We start from the raw sequence: 17,787 nt of genomic DNA, 5'->3' as shown, positions 1-17,787 counted from the left end.
TTTGAAAAGGAGCTAGAACTTTTTAATAACACAACTTATTCTTCACACTTACTTGAAACACACAGTAAATAACTTTTCATTTTAACTTTTCAATTAACATTTAACATCTTCATACATTATATGTATACTGTCCAATAATAATTATTGTCAGAGTGTTACCTCACTAATATGTAGCAATAGGCCTGTATGTTATTTTATAAACACCATTATTGAATTATCACTTAAGACATAGGCAAACATATGTTTATATAAAAGAAAAACATATTAACTTTTTCCTAGTTACAAACCTACATCACCTTTGTTCTTTTGTGTATATCATCAGTCCAGCATTAAATAAATTGCTCAGTTCCTACCTTCCATTTAACCTTGCTCCTCCATAACATTATTCTGCATGTATCGTTCCCACAAATTGTTTATTTGTATGTAACTTGCTCCTACCATTTTCTAAAGATCATACTGCCATTTCTTTTATCTCTGTCATAATGCTCAGTACTTCAAATGCAGTTTGTTTAGACTTTGATTTCCATCTTTTAGTAATTGCTGTTCGTTAGCCAGTAGAATTAAACTTAACATGGCCTTTCTATATCTAAAAAATTCGGATCCTGTGTCCCAGTAAAAAAGAATCATTTCTTTAGTTGCACCCATTTGCTTACCAAATATTTCTGACAGAGTACTCTGTAGAGAATTTATAAAATCTGACAACTTATACTCCCAAAATGTATGTTAACCAATGTTTTTATGTAAATCTAATTTATGATAATTAGATGGCAGGTTTTGTTTTATTTTTGAAGATTGTAAAATTATAATTCTTAAAATGTTTTGTAATAATTTGGAGCTTTTTCCCTGGGCCTCCACTGAAAATGGCCTACCTAGTCGTACTTTCACGGTAATCAAATGTCAATAATGTTCCCAGATACCTCTTTCTTACTCATCACCCCACCAAAATTTGCTTTCTACTTGAGGAAAAATTCTTTGAAGTCTATTCAAGATATAAAAATACCTATGGAAACACACAAGTAAATATCATAAATCTTCTAAACTTGGTTGCATACTTGGGAGCCGTACATATATCCTCCCATTGTTCCCTTGTAAATTGCTTTTCCAGTCTCTCTTCCCAGTCTTTTCTAACTTAACTTGTTCTAATAGATTGTTATTGTGCAATATTTTGTTTGTTTGTGTCTTTCGGCTTTTCCTGGTTAGGGGTCGCCACAGCGGAACTCCGGTCCGCTAATGATTGGTAGTTGATTTTTACATGCCGAGTTACCAGCCCTGATGCACAGCCTTCAACGAAGGTACGTCCATTCACGCATGTCTCCACGCAGAAGACGGTCTAGCTGAGAATCGAACCGGACAGTGTCTTACTGTGAGGCGACAACACTACCGCAGCACCACCATGCTGTGTAAATTATCCCTTTTTTAACAGCAACTTCTGTTCCAGATACAACTAAAAACTCTACCAGAGCATGTCTTTCACTTAGGATTCCCCTATCCCTTTCTCTTTGCCTGTACTCTGATGTCAATCCCTGGTAGGGAAGTAAGTCTCTAGCCTGCAGTCCAAATGTCTTCTTGTTCTCATCCCACTCACTATAACCTTTCCTTCTCTAGTTATTTACTCCCAATACCTTGGTTCCTTTGCCAGTTTTCTCTGGTAAATTCCATCCCTATATTACCTGTTCTCTGTACTCCTACTTGAAGACAATCCTATTGGCAAAATCTCCTTTCTCCATGCTCATGTTAGCTTAGTTCTTAGAATACTTTCTGCTAATTAATGAGCATAATAATCTGTATGGTTATTATTCCCCTTGAGGATCTGCATAAAATCTCACTCTCCTCCTTTCTTCAACTCTCCCCCCTGCGCTTCATTATCATCCCTTACCAATTTTAATTATAATCTTCTGCTTGTGTTATGAGCCTTAACTGTGTATCTCTAAAGTATCCCTCCAAACCAGACAATCCTAAACCACCTTGTTCTATTTGAAAGATCAGTGTATCCCAATTAACTCATGTCGTCTTCCACTCCCAGATAAATATTTTCACTTTTTATTAGCCATTATTCACAGCTTTTTTTCTGGTTGCTAAAAAATATGCCTGACTTGTATATAAAACTAAAGGGACTAAAACATTTTCACTGCTTATAACTTACTAGTCATATTCATAAAAAAGAGCTTCCAGTTTCTCAGTTTTTATGTTGTTTTTTTGTTTAGTATCTTTCCACATCTCTTTAGCTGCTATAACAGAAGCATTTTACTCCTAAATGCTTCATCTTATGTTCCCAAAAGTATGGATATTGCTGAACGAATTTATGCATGGGTACATAATTTATGGCTATAGCCTTTATTTTATTTTCATTAATTTTATATCCCAAAAAGACTTGAAACTGTCTCAAAATGTTCCACAGTTCTGAAATGTCCCTTTCTGTATTAATCATGTAGAGAATAGTATCATCTGCAAATAAACTTTTCATTTCTCTTAAGTTATATTCTTGGATTTCTAAGTTTTAGTTTATTTGCCAATAGCTCTAAATATAAAGTAAATAAAGGGAAAAGACACCACAAATCTATCATTATTGTATTTTTCTTTTCTATCAAAGTCCCTCTAACAATCAGTGTTATTACTCCTTTTTTCCTCTATCCCTGATATTCTGCTGAATATCCATCCCAAAGTCCTTTCTTTGTCAAATTCATATAATTATTTCTTTCCAAACACATTTCCTGTATCGTTGCTGTTTGCACTCTGCATTTCTTAATATGTTTGTTCCTTTTTGTGTATATCTGTAAGATCATTTGCATCCCAAGATAATATGGGTGGTGTAGCCATTATGCTAAAAAGCCACTATTCCCACCCAATGTACACAGCAGTTTTCTTTTTGAATATATATTTCCAACTTTTGTTTTACAGGCATACACTGTTTGGCAGAATGACCTTTTATACAGTCATTTCTTCTCATCTCCATGTGAAACTATGTCACATTAAAACTAGTTGTTTTAATGGAAATGCACAAACAAAAAAATACATTTTCAGAACACCCCCTTCACCTGTTAATGTAGAAAAATAGACAAAAATGATGTACATCTTCAAAAAGTGAAATTTATCCCTTGAGATATTAACACTTGCCTCAAATTGGTAGCTGCGCCCAAAGGTGCTACCTAACTTAAAATTAAGATACCTATGCTAAAGAGCATGTTTCAGCTCGTTTCCACTTATACTCATTGGTGTCTATTATTTACTTATCTCTATTCCCCTCCAGGATGTGTTAGAATATGCAGCTACAAGTGAACCAGGTACAGCTAAGATGGCCTTTTGGAGGCACAGACAGTATAAATTAATTTTATAGACAAGCTGATAACAGCTTGCTAATCACAGAACAAAATGAAACCTATAATATATAATACTAATATAAAACCAGGAGGGGGGGGCTGCGTCATAGCAGTGCAATTTTGATGTAGTCAGAGCCTAGCAGTACAGGTAGTAACAGGATGTGTTCAACTTAAAAGTGTGTCCTTTATCTGTTAGCAGTTGAATACAGCATAGTAGATCTGCTGGAAAAACCCATAGAAAGGTCCTGGTAGAGTAAGACTTTGGAAAAAAAGGAAGTTGACGACTGCCCCTTTGGCCCAGGCAACACTAGTTCTGCCTTCTAATGCAACTGCCCAAGAGAATTCACCAGAAATTACCAGATAGGATGAACTCTTACACAGGACAAGGGATCAGTACTTCAGCCAAATTTTTAAACCCTAAATCTAATAGTTTGGATGATAAGTTTTTGATTTGCTTTAGATGCCTTTATTCTGAAGATGTGCTGCATGTTTTTAAGGAGGCATGAAAACCTGCCTCCTTGGAAATTTCAGGCCTATTAGGTCATTAGTAGTAACTGTAAGGTTTTGAACATTATAGATGAACAAATAATTAGTTATATAGGCGACCTTATATCCCTGGATACACATCAGTTCATCTTTGTAAATTGTAAAAGACCGTGTCTGCTCAGCTTGGCTGAGTTCTTTGAAAGGATTACTGTGGCAATTGATAAAAGAAATACAATCCTCACTGCTTATCTAGACCTTGCCAGGGCCTTTGACACTATTTTCCCAAGATGTGATTATTGACAAACTCTCCCAACTCCGCATTAACCCATACATATTTTGCTGTATTGGTAATTGGCTCACTGTCAGAACCCATATGGTTAATGTACGGGTTATGTGCTCTAGACAGAAGAATGTCACTTGAGGTTCCATATGAGGTCCTTACTCTGGTATTTGGGACTTTAATCAGATTTGCTGACTGTAAGCTGGGGAGGGGACAGTTTTCAGGTCTCATTCCAGAACTTAAATGACCCCACAATGGCTGAACAAAACAAATACTTGCTGTGCTAATTATAGGTTGACCCTTTTCATTAAGAAATGAAGCATAGTTTCTTCTTGTAAACCTAGCATCACTACTGCTCACCATACGTAACATGGTACTTATATTTGACACATTCGTCAGGGACTTTGGTCCATCTACCAATAACAGACACTCCTTTGACCACCATAACTTTGCAGTGGTTAGAACATCCTTCTTCCTTGCAAAGCTCATCTTTGTGGCATCTTCTCAAAGTCCAAGGAAGTTAGTGATGCTCTTATGTGCATTAAGACGACGTTGAGGCTTGGGTGTTCATTTAAGTAGTTTATTGTACGGTGGATATAAAATGTGTGAACATCCCTGTTAAAATGCTAGGTTTTTGTGATATAAAAAAATCGAGACCACAATAAATCATTTCAAAACTTTTCCCACCTTTAACATGACCTGTAACTTGTACAGATCAATTGAAAAAGAAACAAATCTGTTAGGGGAAAAAATATGAAAAATAAAAAAATGTGCAATAAGCTGGTTGCTTAAGTGTGCACACCTTTAAACTAATACTTTGTTGAAGCACCGTTTGATTTAATTACAACATTCAGTCTTCTTGGTAGGGGTCTATCACCGTGGCACATCTTGACTTGGCAATATTTGCCACTCTTCCTTGCAAAAGCTCTCCAGATCTGTCAGATTGTGAGGGCATCTCTTGTGCACAGCCCTCTTCAGGTCATCCCACAGATTTTCTATTGGATTTAGGTCTGGGCTGTGGCTGGGCCATTCCAAAACTTTTAATTTTCGGGTGAAGCCATTCTTTTGTTGATTTGGATATATGCTTGGGTCATTGTCATGTTGAAAGGTGAAATTCCTCTTCATCTTCAGCTTTCTAGCAGACACCTGAAGGTTTTGGGCTAAAAGTGACTGGTATTTAGAACTGTTCATAATTCCTCCACCTTGACTAAAGCCCCAGTTCCAGCTGAAGAAAAGCAACCAAAAGCATGATACTGCCACCACCATGCTTCACTGTGAGGATGGTATTATTTTGGTGGTGCAAAGTGTTTTTGTTCCAAACGTACCTTTTGGAATTGTGACCAAAAAGTTCAACCTTGGTCTCATCAGATCATAACACATTTTCCCACATGCTTTGGGAGACTTGATGTATTGTTTTGCAAATTGTAGCCAGGCCTTGATGTTTTTCTGTGCAAGAAAAGGCTTCCATCTTGTAACCCTTTCCCATCGTCCAGACATATGGGGAATATGGGAGATTGTTGTCACATGTAGTACGCAACCAGTACTTGCTAGAAATTCCTGCACCTCCTTCAGTGCTGCTGCAGGTCTCTTGGCAGCCTCCCTGACCAGCTTTTGCCTTGTCTTTTCATCACTTTTGGAGGGACGTCCAGTTCTTTGCAACATCACTGCTGTCCCATATTTTCTTCACTTTTTGATGACTGTCTTCACTGTGTTCCATGGTATATCCAATGCTGTGGAAATTTTTTTGTACCCTTTTCCTGACTGATGCCTTTCAACAATGAGATCCCTTTGATGCTTTGTAAGCTGTCTGTGAACCATGACTTTTACTGTAGCAGGCAACTGAGTAAATGTCAGGAAAATTCTACTAGGACAGCTGAACTTTATTTGAGGTAATCAGTCTCTTTAATTGATGGCAGGTGTATACCCAAGAAGACTGAATGCTGTAAGTAAATGAAAAGGTGCTTCAACAAAGTATTAGTGTATGGGTGTGCAGACTTATGCAACCGGCTTATTTATTTATTTATTTTTTTATATTTTTCCCCTAACAGATGTTTGTTTTTCAATTGAATTGTACAAGTTATAGGTCATATTAAAGGTGGGAAGAGTTTTTAAATGATTTATTGTGGTCTCATTTTTTATATCACAAAAATCTGGCATATTAACAGGGATGTGTACAATGTTATATCCACTGTATACAAATGCATCAGGATGGATGGCAGGAACATTAAACTTAAACAGACTGACTACATACTTGCATGCTCACACTCCGGCTGCTCACTCAAAAGGCCACTCTTGCTTGCATTGCTCACTACTTATATGCTTGTGCTCAATCACTAGAAAGCTTCTTAAAGGTATATCACACACACTGATCTCCATATAGTACCACTTTATTCCTTATTAAGGTCATCATTACATGTAATGCACCCTTCAACATGTACCTTACCAAGCATGTAAACCAGATGAGAGGCCTCAACTTTTCCTCACCAACAAGATCTCCAGTCTCAGTAGCCTTAGTAACTCTGACAGACTAAAAGCTTCATCTGCACAGCGTCTTTCAGACTCCTGAGGGGTGATCATTGCTCAACTTTCCATGCTACAAATGACCCAGCTTTCTTTGAAATCCTTCCCATAAGTAGAACAGGTGGTAAAAGGAACGCACCTTCTAGAGACCTAAACCTACACTATCACATCAGTAACACAAGATGTGACAGATGCTTAACCCAACACACCTCATTTCTGGAATAGGCTGCCCATACCTCTCAAGCAGAGTACTTCCTTGGAAACCTTTAACACCAATTTGGATGGCTGGATGAGTGATCGCAAATTTTAACTAGGAATATATAGAGAAAGTCTACCTAAATGAACATCTCTAATAGTTTCTCACAAGTACTGGGTGATGTGGCAGAGTTTCTTGATAGTCTCTTTTGGCTGTAAGCTTAGTAAGAACCAATAAATCTGCTAGGACGTTTTATTTATCTAAATAGAAAATGTTTTATCTTTGGTGACAAAAGAAAGAACAGGACCCATTCCACGCAGGTGGACTCCTGGTTCTGCATTACCTGTGGTAAACTACTTAATTGCGGCTTAGTGTACGCTTCTTCCAGGGTACAGTTGTCAACTATTTTTGCTTGTTTACCTCTGTGTCCCCATTTATATCTAATCTTTTCAGGTTAAACATTTTCCTAAGAAAGTACTTCATATTAGACCACCAGTGAAAAGGGAGGCTCCTCCATGGGGTTCAAGTTATGTCTTGGAAATGTTAAAACCCCTGTTTTAACCAGCTTGCAGGTACTTTTTTTAAAATTCTTAACCTGGAAGACTGTTTTGTTGGTAGCCTTAACCTCTACCAGAAAGTTGTATGAGTTAACGGTCCTTGTGTATATTCAGCCTTTCATAAATTTTTTGGTTCCCCCTTGGGACATCATGGAACTGGCCTGTCTCCCAGTGCCTCACATCCACACCGGTTCTACCAGCATTATCTCCTACCTACTAGGACTTACTCCAGTATTGCTGGGGTCAGTAATGGTTCTCAAGTGTGCCCTAGGGGCTTGGCCTTCTTTTTTGTCCTGGAGGGATTTTTTTATATTTATATGTCCTGCCCTACCCACTTCTTTGTCCTGCCTCCCATGTTCATTGACTCTGCAGAGAGTAACTATGCCTCTCATAAGGGAGCATCACCAACAAATATCCTCACACATGGGATGACTGTGCCCATTCCTCCTTACTGTTTTATTAGTTGTCCAATCAGCTATTCGAACCCAGGTCGACTGGGCTGTAGTTAGAGCTTTCTCTCTCTCTATGACAGCAGAGCCGCTGTATTAAGCCTTTCTTGGTCTTTCACAAGAACAGGATGAATATCAAAACCAACCTTTCTTTTGGAAGGTGGTCTCTAAATTTACCATTAACCAAGCAATTCAACTTCCTTCCTTCCTTCCTGTTACCTTAAACCCTAGATAAGGGCGAGATAATTTTCATTGCTTGGATGTCCGTAGGCAATGCAGATTTTATCTGGATAAAAGTAGACACTTTAGAAAAACAAATGAACTTTCTGTTTCTCGTGACAAAAAGAAAAAGGGGCAGCCAGTTTCTAAACAGACTTTCTAGATGGCTTTCTCATTTTGTTTGCTTCTGTTACTTGTACCCATGGCAAGAACCTGCTGGAATATGTAGAAGCACACACTACCAGTGCAGTTACTGCTTTAGAAGTATTCTTAAAAAGTGTAGAATGTAGGACCTTCTTTGAAAATGCTACTTGGTCCTCAGTTCACACATTTGTAAGACATTATAAACTGGATGTTCAACTTCCTCTGCCTACTCTAGTTAAAATTTGGGAGTTGGCCTGGGTGTATGGAGAACCTGCAACAGTGATTTTATGAAGAGCACAGTACAGTTGTGTAGGTAATTTGTTATAATGACAGACCTTCCAATAGATCACTGTCAGAGTACATAGATCCTCACTTTATCCCTGTTGGTAGTCACTTTTTCTGGATGAGGTAGGGTATCCTTTTCCATTTCTTTATTTCCCACTGTGTATTCTCTTTCTAGATCTTATCTTAGAGCTCTAGGCTTCAGCCTCCAATTTCAAGGGCAAGAAAGCTCTTGAGGAGTTGTATGTTTGTACGTCCATTTTGTACTTGACCTAAGAGCAAATTTATAACACATGAAAAAGAAGCCTGAGCTTTGCTGGCTAGCTGGGCATACAGGTATTCTAGCAGGTGTGTCACAATTTGAAGGAGTAATGTAACCATGATCTATTCAAATATCTACCATTTTGGTAGGTTATTTACACAATCGTACTAACAGTGTCGCCCCTCCTTGATAGGTCATTGATTGTGTATTTCTTCTCCATCAATCAAAATTCTGAAGTCTGTTTTGTAAAATCCACTGTGCATCAATGTGTGCATCCCTGTATGGACAAATGTAATGTAATGCATCAGATGTATAATGGTACATGCTCCAAGAAATTGCTTGTTTATTTTTGTTTCTTGCATAGAGATGTCAGTATCTGAGAACGTCAGTGAATTCCTGAATCTGAATGTCCTAACTACACAGTAGGTGTCCACACTGTCATCGGTTTTCTAGCTAAGGTATTGATTGCCACTATTTAAACCACGGGAAGAGCATAAAACTGACAATGGTGAGAAGTTCAGACAAACCGAGTGCAGGGTAACAAAATTACTTTAAAATTGTTGGCCTACTTTACATGTAGAAAAATGGCAACAATAGACTGATCTTCACATGGTGACCCTTAAGACATGTGATCCTCACAGCTGAAGTCATAAATGAAAGCATCATCACAGGGGCAAACACTTGGAGACAAGGTGATTTGCCTGAAGCTTCTCAAGGTAAAGCTAGTGACCAGAAAGCCTCCCAGGCCCTGCAGATGGTGACTTCATCCTCAGAGTTGAGACCTCAATCCTGAACCAGTCCTCAACCTCTGCTGAGGACAAATGGAATGGTGAAAGTGCATATTTAGCTCCTGCCTTGGGGTGTGTATATGGATGTTTTTGCACTGACCTACTTCCAGATAATTGGCTGGGGCCTGTAGTTGAGTAGAGAGATCCCAAGAGCAGTCCCTTCAGTCTTCAAGTCACAGATCACTAGTATTCAGGACCAGGGACTCTTCTCCTAGAACCGAGCACTAGGGCCTATGTAGGCGGGCAGACCACAGTCAGGGAGGTTCCAGTAGGTTGTCACATGCCTGGGCTTAGTGTTCTTGGCTTGAACATCAAGCAGAGTTTTGATTTCTGTTGGAAACTTGAAACATGGAGGTCGTCAACCAGTATAGGCCTTTCCTCAGAGCAAGCTGCTTTCAACTAGCATGCTGTCTAGTGCAGATTCAAGATCCCCTGCTGTTCATTACCAGTCAGTCACAAGCTTGCTTCTGCATTAAAACTTGAATCTTACTCACTGTCTGGGTCCTAGTTGGATTCAGAAGATCTCAAGGCCACCCTTCCTTAGACAGATGAGGACAAAGGAGTTAAACTCCCAATCCATTTTTCCTTTGGATGGCCCCCTCCTTTAGAGAGTCTTTTAAGCTTATTAGTAGCCATTTGGACTATCCTGAAGCTCCTGTTCTGTCCCCCAGAAGTATGTGGCATAATTTCTTGTTAAGCCTTAAGAGCCTTTTGCTGTCCCTGTGTTGGAGCTAGTCATTTGACATTCCATTAGATCAGCCTGGAGGTACTCCAGCTATGCCCTCCTGGACCATGAAAAGGTCTCTGTCCTTCAGAAGCTTCCATCTGACTGGTCATTGCAGCTTACCAAGCATTCTAATGCTGACTTTTGATCTGTTTGGTCCAGCATTATAGTCCCTGAGACCTAAGAATTTTTTCACTAGACAATTAGTCTAGAACCTTAAACAAGTAAAATTTTAATGTACTCCCCTTCCACATTTTGGCTTTCAGACCTTAACTGTTCATCTCACCTGTCCCATGCTTTAGGAAGCATAGGAGTCCTACAGATTTTGAGCTCGAGAATTTTCCATATATCCAACCTATGACTGACACTAGGATGCCATGTGTTCTGCTATAATATTGTGGTGATGCTTTGGCTGGTGACACAAGGTCAGGTGTATGTATGTGCCTAGCAGTGTTGTTGATAATGTCCTTCATGAAAGAGGATATATCCAACTAAAATCTTGCTGCCCATATTATGGGAGAAGAGTTGTTCATACAATCTGCCATAGACCAGGTAGATAACCACTTGAGGAGGAAGGAGGACATCACCTAAGTGGAGAGTCTTATCTCCATCCTGCTACTTCATATCCTTCTATGTTCATCGTGTTACACTGCTGCAGTCATCACACTTGGGTTATCCTGCCGTCAGGCGGTCCTGCAGTCGGCCAGAGTTTGGTCCGGCGTCGATTGCTGTTGCTTCTTCCCTGACGTCAGTGCGCCAGGGGTATATAAGATGCATCCAATGCCATTTTCTTCAGACTTTCTTGCCGCACGGTGCCCGAAGCAAAAGCAGTTCGCAAGTGCCAGTCTGCCGACTCCTGAGATTTTCGAAGTCGAATTTCAGATCCGAAGTCTTCAATAAAGCGAAGTACCCCATTGGGGAAACTTTTTTCTTGCCTCAGACCGATGTCAGAAAAAGTTAATTGTATTTCTTGTGGAAAGCAAATACCGCATAAGGACTTCCACTCTTACTGTATTCCATGCCTAGGCCTGGATCACGACGTCACTAATTGTCGGTTTTGTGCTAGATTTAACAAACGTACTATTAAAAGGCGTTTTGATTTTGCTGTGCACTACTTTGGCCGAAGGTTCAATTATACTATGCCGTTGGATCAACCGACGACCGCAATACCTAAAAAATGCAAGGACAAGGATGAAGACAGACATCCGAGGTCCAAAACCGACGACGAAGCTTCTTCTAGGCCGGTTCACCGGTTCTCAGTGAGGCGCTTTCGCAGACCCTGACACCCGCTACCTCAGAGCCACAGGCCGCCTCAGACTCCCACGTGGAGACAACTAGGCCTTTGGAAACTCAAGGTATTGGGCCTACGGAAACTAATCCATCAGATGGGTCCGGAGCCACTGAGCAGGCATCGGCTTCTGAGGGTGTTTTCAGACCTTCACAACTTACCATTAAAACTACAGCCAAGACAAAAGTACCACTAAAGACAAAGAAACAAGTACAGCATTCTCCTGGACAAGCCTCCATGCCTAAGAAACAGATGCTTAAAATGGCCGAAGACCTCATTACTGTTCCCATCCCCCTCCTGAGAAAAGGCCTAGGCAGGATACAGGCTATGATTCCTCTGATCAGGTTTCCATTTCCTCTGATTCCTCTTCAGACCAGGGGTACTCTGTACCCCCCTATGAGGACTCTGATGCTGAAGAATCTGTCCCTTCAGCCTCTCCTCCTGAGGATTATTCTTTTGGGGAAACTTTACATACCATGAGGGAGCATTTCCACTGGGAAAGTCAGGATTACTCAGAATCTAAGAAAAGGCTCAGAGATTTCCTTTTATTGCCTCAGCACAGGCCCCTGGCTATTCCGCCTGTGCTAGATATTGTGGATGATGTGTTCTCTGAATCCAGCTTATCTCCCGATTCCTTGCCCCCTGCACCAGCCAAGCCAGATAGGTACTACAGAGTCCCTGACTCTCACAAGTTTCTTTATAAAAACCCTTCTGCTGATCCAGAAACTATTTCCTAGGGTCCAAAAGGGGTTAAGGCTTCCATTGCAAAAAATCCAGTACCCTCTGACAGAGATTCCAGAGCTTTGGATAGATGGGGGAAGAAAGTATACACTTCTGCAACTTTAGCAATAAGAGCTTTAAATTGCCAGTTTCACATGCTTAAGTACCAGCAATATTTAATGGCTCAATTAAAACAGAAAATGCTTGCAAGCTCAGAAGCTCATGATTGTAAAGAAATGCAGGATTTATTGCATGCAGTTGAACAGGTGGGAAAACATACTCTGCAATGTGGTTTTGATTCTCTAGAGGCCTCTTGTCGAGCCGTAGTTACAGGTTCAGTGATTCGAAGGCATGCTTGGTTGAAAGAACAGAGTTTACTTGATCATGTTAAGGCTTGGTTAAAAGAACAGAGTTTACCTGATCATGTTAAAGCAAAATTATTGGATGCTCCTTTACAGCATGATACCTTGTTTGGTGTTAAGGCAGAAGAAGTGTTAAAGAAAATGGAGGATAAAGCTAAATCTATGCAAACAGTCAAGGATTTCTTACAGGTACAGCCACCTCGATTTAGCAGAAATTGTCCTACAAAAAATTGGTCCTTTCCAGTGGCAGACAGACCACACAGAGAGGCAGATACAGACGCCCAAGAGGCAGATCTCAACCCCAAGGCTCAAACAGACCGACAGTGGGGCACCTCAACCCCAAAAGGAGGTGAGGACAAGTCTCAACCTTACAGGAAACGGTCACAATGACTTTTCCCCTTCGTACGCCAAGCACTTCCCTTTTGGAAGCCCCCTTGGGGGGGAAAACTAGCACTTTTTTCTCAAAACTGGCAAACAATCACTCAAGACAAATGGGTTCTAAATATTGTCTCTCAAGGTTACAGGTTCCACTTTCATACTTTACCAAGGCTAAAAGAATGCCAGACCTGCCACAAAATCAATGGGCAGAGGCACAAAAACAAATTTCAGCCCTCTTGGACATGAGAGCTATTCAAAAAGTACCACAGCAGGAACAAAGACAAGGATTTTACTCAAGACTCTTCCTGGTCCCCAGAAAGGACAAGGCCTGGAGGCCCATACTAGACCTTTCAATTCTAAATACTTACCTGGATATTCCGAAATTCAAAATGTTGACATTACAGCAGCTTCTACCCATGCTAGGCAAGAACGCTTGGCTTGTTACTCTGGACCTCAAAGAGGCATACCTGCATGTCCCTATCGGACAAAATTGCAGAAGATACCTCAGATTCAAAGCTGGTACAATGCACTACCAATTCTCTGCACTGCCCTTTGGCTTATCTACTGCGCCCAGGGTCTTCACAAAGTGCCTGGCACCAGTAATTGCATTTTGCAGACAAAAAGGAATTCAAATATATCCATACCTGGACAAAGGACATTCTTCTACAGCATCTGGCATTTGTAAAAAGGTTGCTAACTTCTCTAGGGTACACAGTAAACGAAAAGAAGTCAAAACTAGTGCCCTCGCAACAGATTATATTCCTGGGTGCCAGCTTAAATACAACGGCCCAGATGGCTTACCTCACGCCAGACAAACAGGTTCAACTAACCCAATATTTTCAGATACTGGCAAAAAGTCCCATCTCCCTGCAAGAAAAATTCTACAGGCCCTGGGATTCATGGCATCCTGCATACTACTAATTCCATATGCCAGACTGCATATGAGGAAACTACAATGGTACCTAAAAAGTGTTTGGACTCCGCACTCTAACAGTTTAGAAGCAGTAATACCAATGATTCCCTGCCTACAACAGGAGTTTCGATGGTGGGCACAGGTATGTCACCTAAACAAAGGTCAGCCTTTCACCCTACCCACAGCCAGGCAGACTCTAACAACAGATGCTTCGGATTACGACTGGGGAGCACACATGGCAGGAAAATGCATTCAGGGCAAGTGGACCACAGACCAGATGCATCTTCACATCAATCAAAAAGAGATGTTGGCTGTTCAAAATGCCCTAACAGCTTTCAAGGACCTTCTGCATCCAGGACCATTATTATTAAAGACAGACAACACCACAGTAATGTGGTACATAAACAAGCAAGGGGGCACTCATTCTTACCCCCTATGCAGGCAAGCCATGACCTTGTGGAAAACAGCTCTAACGTACCAAGTTCACCTGCAAGCACAATTTCTGCCAGGAAAGAAAAATACTCTAACAGACGATCTAAGCAGAAATATCATGGACCCTCCTGAATGGAAATTGAATCCACAAATCTTCAGCATGGTAACGCAAAAATGGGGATGCCCAGACATAGATCTTTTTGCCTCCCCACTGAATTGCCAACTACAAAAATTCTGCACAAGGACTTATCACAAACAAGCATGGAAAGTGGATGCTGTTTTGTTCAGCTGGAAAAACCTAAAAGTGTTTGCCTTCCCGCCTCTGCCTCTCCTTTCTAAAAGCCAGACAAGAGAAACCACAGATGATCCTGATTGCTCCAGACTGGCCACGTCAGCACTGGTACCCTATCTTAAGGAACCTAGCTCAAGGCTCACCATGGATTTTGCCTTAAATTCCACACCTTCTGACTCAACAAAACAATCGGATCATGCACAGTCAGCTCAAAACCCTAAACCTGGCTGCATGGCACATTTATTAGTCAAGCAGGCAACACTTCTCTCTAAAGCGGTTATGGATGTCATTTTGGAGGCCTAGCACCAGGAAAGCTTACTCAGAAAAATGGAAGCAATTCTACACCTGGAACCAGGCTCAAAGCCTTGACCCTCTTGTTCCAAACATTCCTCAGATTTTACAATACTTAACTGAGATGCTGGACAGAGGCTTATCCTTCTCATCAATTAAGATCCACGCCTCTGCCATTTCAGCACATTACAACACGGATCCTCCATTATTCTCTCATCCCTTGCTAAAGCAGTACCTCAGAGGGGCTAAAAACATAAGACCGCCCCGGAGAGCACCAACACCAACTTGGGACCTTAATATTGTTTTGGAAAAACTGACCCTGCCACCTTTTGAGCCAGCCAATACAGCCGATCTAAAAGTTTTATCATGGAAAACAGCTCTGCTCCTGGCAGTAACTTCAGCACGAAGCGTCTCAGAGCTACAGGCATTAATGGCAGTGGAACCTTTTATCATTTTTCATCAGGACAGGGTTTCTTTAAGGACAAACCCTACCTTTATGTCAAAGGTGGTATCTAGTGTGGCTCTTAACCAAACCATCCATCTGCCAACTTTTTATCCAAACCCCCAGAATAAAGGGGAGAAACTTCTGCATTCTTTGGACTTACACAGGCAGCTACTCTTCTACTTGGACAAAACAAAAGCTATCAGGAAAACTGAGCAAATGTTTGTAGCATATGCTTTAGGATCACAGGGCAAGGCTATCTCAAAGCAGACTATATCCAAATGGATAGGACACTGTATTCGTTACTGCTACACACAGCATGGGAAATCAGTCCCAAATAGCATTAGGCCACATTCCACCAGGGCTACAGCCACTTCAGTGGCCTTTCTCAGAGGAGTACCTACCAAGGAAATTTTGGAGGCTGCAACTTGGAGTTCAGTGCACACCTTTACCAAGCATTACCACCTGCCTCTTTACTCTAAATCCAGAGCAGGATTTGCCACTGCAGTTCTGCAGGGCCTCTTAGCCAATCCTAACTCTTTATAGACCAGCCACCGAACCTTAGCTTTGGGATTCTACCCAAGTGTGATGACTGCAGCAGTGTAACATGATGAACATAGTACAGTTTTGTACCTACCATAAATGTAGATGTTAGAGTGTTCACACTGCTGCAGTCCAGGTTACCCTCCCTCCATCCCCTCTGAACTAGCAGGCCTTATCTATACCTTTCTGTCCTATACAACCTTTGTGGTGTATTTGCTTGTGACTGAAGGTATTGTTTTTATTTTGTATGTATTGCCTACTACTTGGGGGCACCTGACATCCTGGGCAAGAAAAACTGAAGAAAATGGCGTCGGATGCATCTTGTATACCCCTGGCGCACTGATGTCAGGGAAGAAGTGACAGCAACCGACGCCGGACCAAGACTTTGGAACTCTGGCCGACTGCGGGACCGCCTGACTGCAGGATAACCCAAATGTGATGACTGCAGCAGTGTGAACACTCGAACATCTACATTTATGGTAGGTACAAAACTACTTTTTTCATACATGGCTGTCCCCAAAAGAGTGAGAGACCTTTGTGCCAGAGGAAGGCCCCCAAGTACTAGTCTTTTCTAGTCTGTTGCCAGTGATCTTCCCTAAGAAGATGAGTGCACTGGCCAGGCTACTGCATTCCTGCCTTTGGTCTGAGGCTGCCCAGTCAAAGATGATTCTTCAAGTTCACCTTGAAGAACCATCAGAAAAATGGTCACTGTTGGCCATGTTGTGGAACTCCTCAGTCCTTCCCATTGTAAACTTCACTGGTAAATTATTCTGATTACTGCTGACTGCCTGGTTTCAGCAGAACTCTTGGATCAGGCACAGACTGTAGAAGTTGTCCTAGTGTGGGAATAAGGATTGTAGATATATTCCCACCTTTTTTGGTCCTAAAAGAAGTGAAGAGCTTTTGTCCCTTTCTGAATCTTTTTGAATTCAACCAGCATATCCAGTTTTAGATGGTCCTTCTGCATGAACTCATGCGGTTGCTATCTCACAAGGTGCTCAGACGTGTCACTGACATTTGGCTGACTTTTAGTGCATCATCATTTCAGGTCCACATAGGATATTCCTGATGTTTAGTAGTAGGGGAGGGGGCAGCCATCCTTTCCATGAAGGATAGGGATAAAGAGCTCATCTAAGCACCCCCATACTGCAGGTATTATGGCTTTCCTAAAGGGGGCTGGACTTCACCTCAACCATTTGGAGTTTAGAACTGTGTCTGGCCAAAGAAAGCTCGCAAAGAACAAGTGATTATATCGTCTTTCCTTATTGTCAGACATCCGGTCTGTTATATGAAATGAAGCCTAAACAAGTTTAGAAGACACAAAGTTGTACTTGTACAAGATGACCATGCTTATCTGACATTACCTATTCCTGTGGCCCAATGCCAGTACTTATCTGGCATTGGACCATAGGAATGGGCATTATTCTCCCAAGTGTTCGTATTCCCAGTGAGGTAAACACACTGACAGGTGCTGTGTACCACATGTCCAGTCCTGTTTTGGAGCTGTGGATTGAGGAGTTATGCTTGGTAAGGCATTCTAGAAATGGGATGCTTCAGAGATTGACCTGTTTGCCATGTAGAGCATGACTGTTCTCCCCTCATCTGGTTTAACAGTGCAAGGATTGGGTAGCAGTGAATATGTTTTCCTGTGGAATGGGAGTTTTGTTTATGTATTCCCAACATTCCCAATATTTCTTTGCCTTGTTGCAAAGTTCAGGGAAGAATGACGACAACCCAGTTGTCATTCTTATCACCCTTCGGTGGCTGAGAATGGTTTGGTTTCAGGCTGCAGTGCTCTAATGGTACAAGAAAACCTTTCTGTTCTAGCCTGAAACATTGTCTTATGGCTGGCCTATAATTGTGTGAGATCTTTTTCCCTAATTTGCAGCTCCCTGGGCACAT

At 41.2% G+C, this 17,787-nt stretch overlaps 1 protein-coding gene across 1 annotated transcript in view; it reads left to right on the top strand.

Moving 5' to 3' along the window:
* The window catches only part of HGSNAT (heparan-alpha-glucosaminide N-acetyltransferase), a gene marked incomplete in the record, with an annotated part of 974,112 nt that overhangs the window by 511,645 nt on the left and 444,680 nt on the right, over nt 1–17,787 (top strand).

This window comes from Protopterus annectens, chromosome 17.part0 (assembly GCF_019279795.1).
Source record: "Protopterus annectens isolate FY-2018-M chromosome 17.part0, PAN1.0, whole genome shotgun sequence".
NCBI classification, from domain to species: domain Eukaryota; kingdom Metazoa; phylum Chordata; order Ceratodontiformes; family Protopteridae; genus Protopterus; species Protopterus annectens.
Note: the sequence above shows the minus strand (reverse complement) of the source record. Positions and strands in the feature narration are given on the sequence as shown.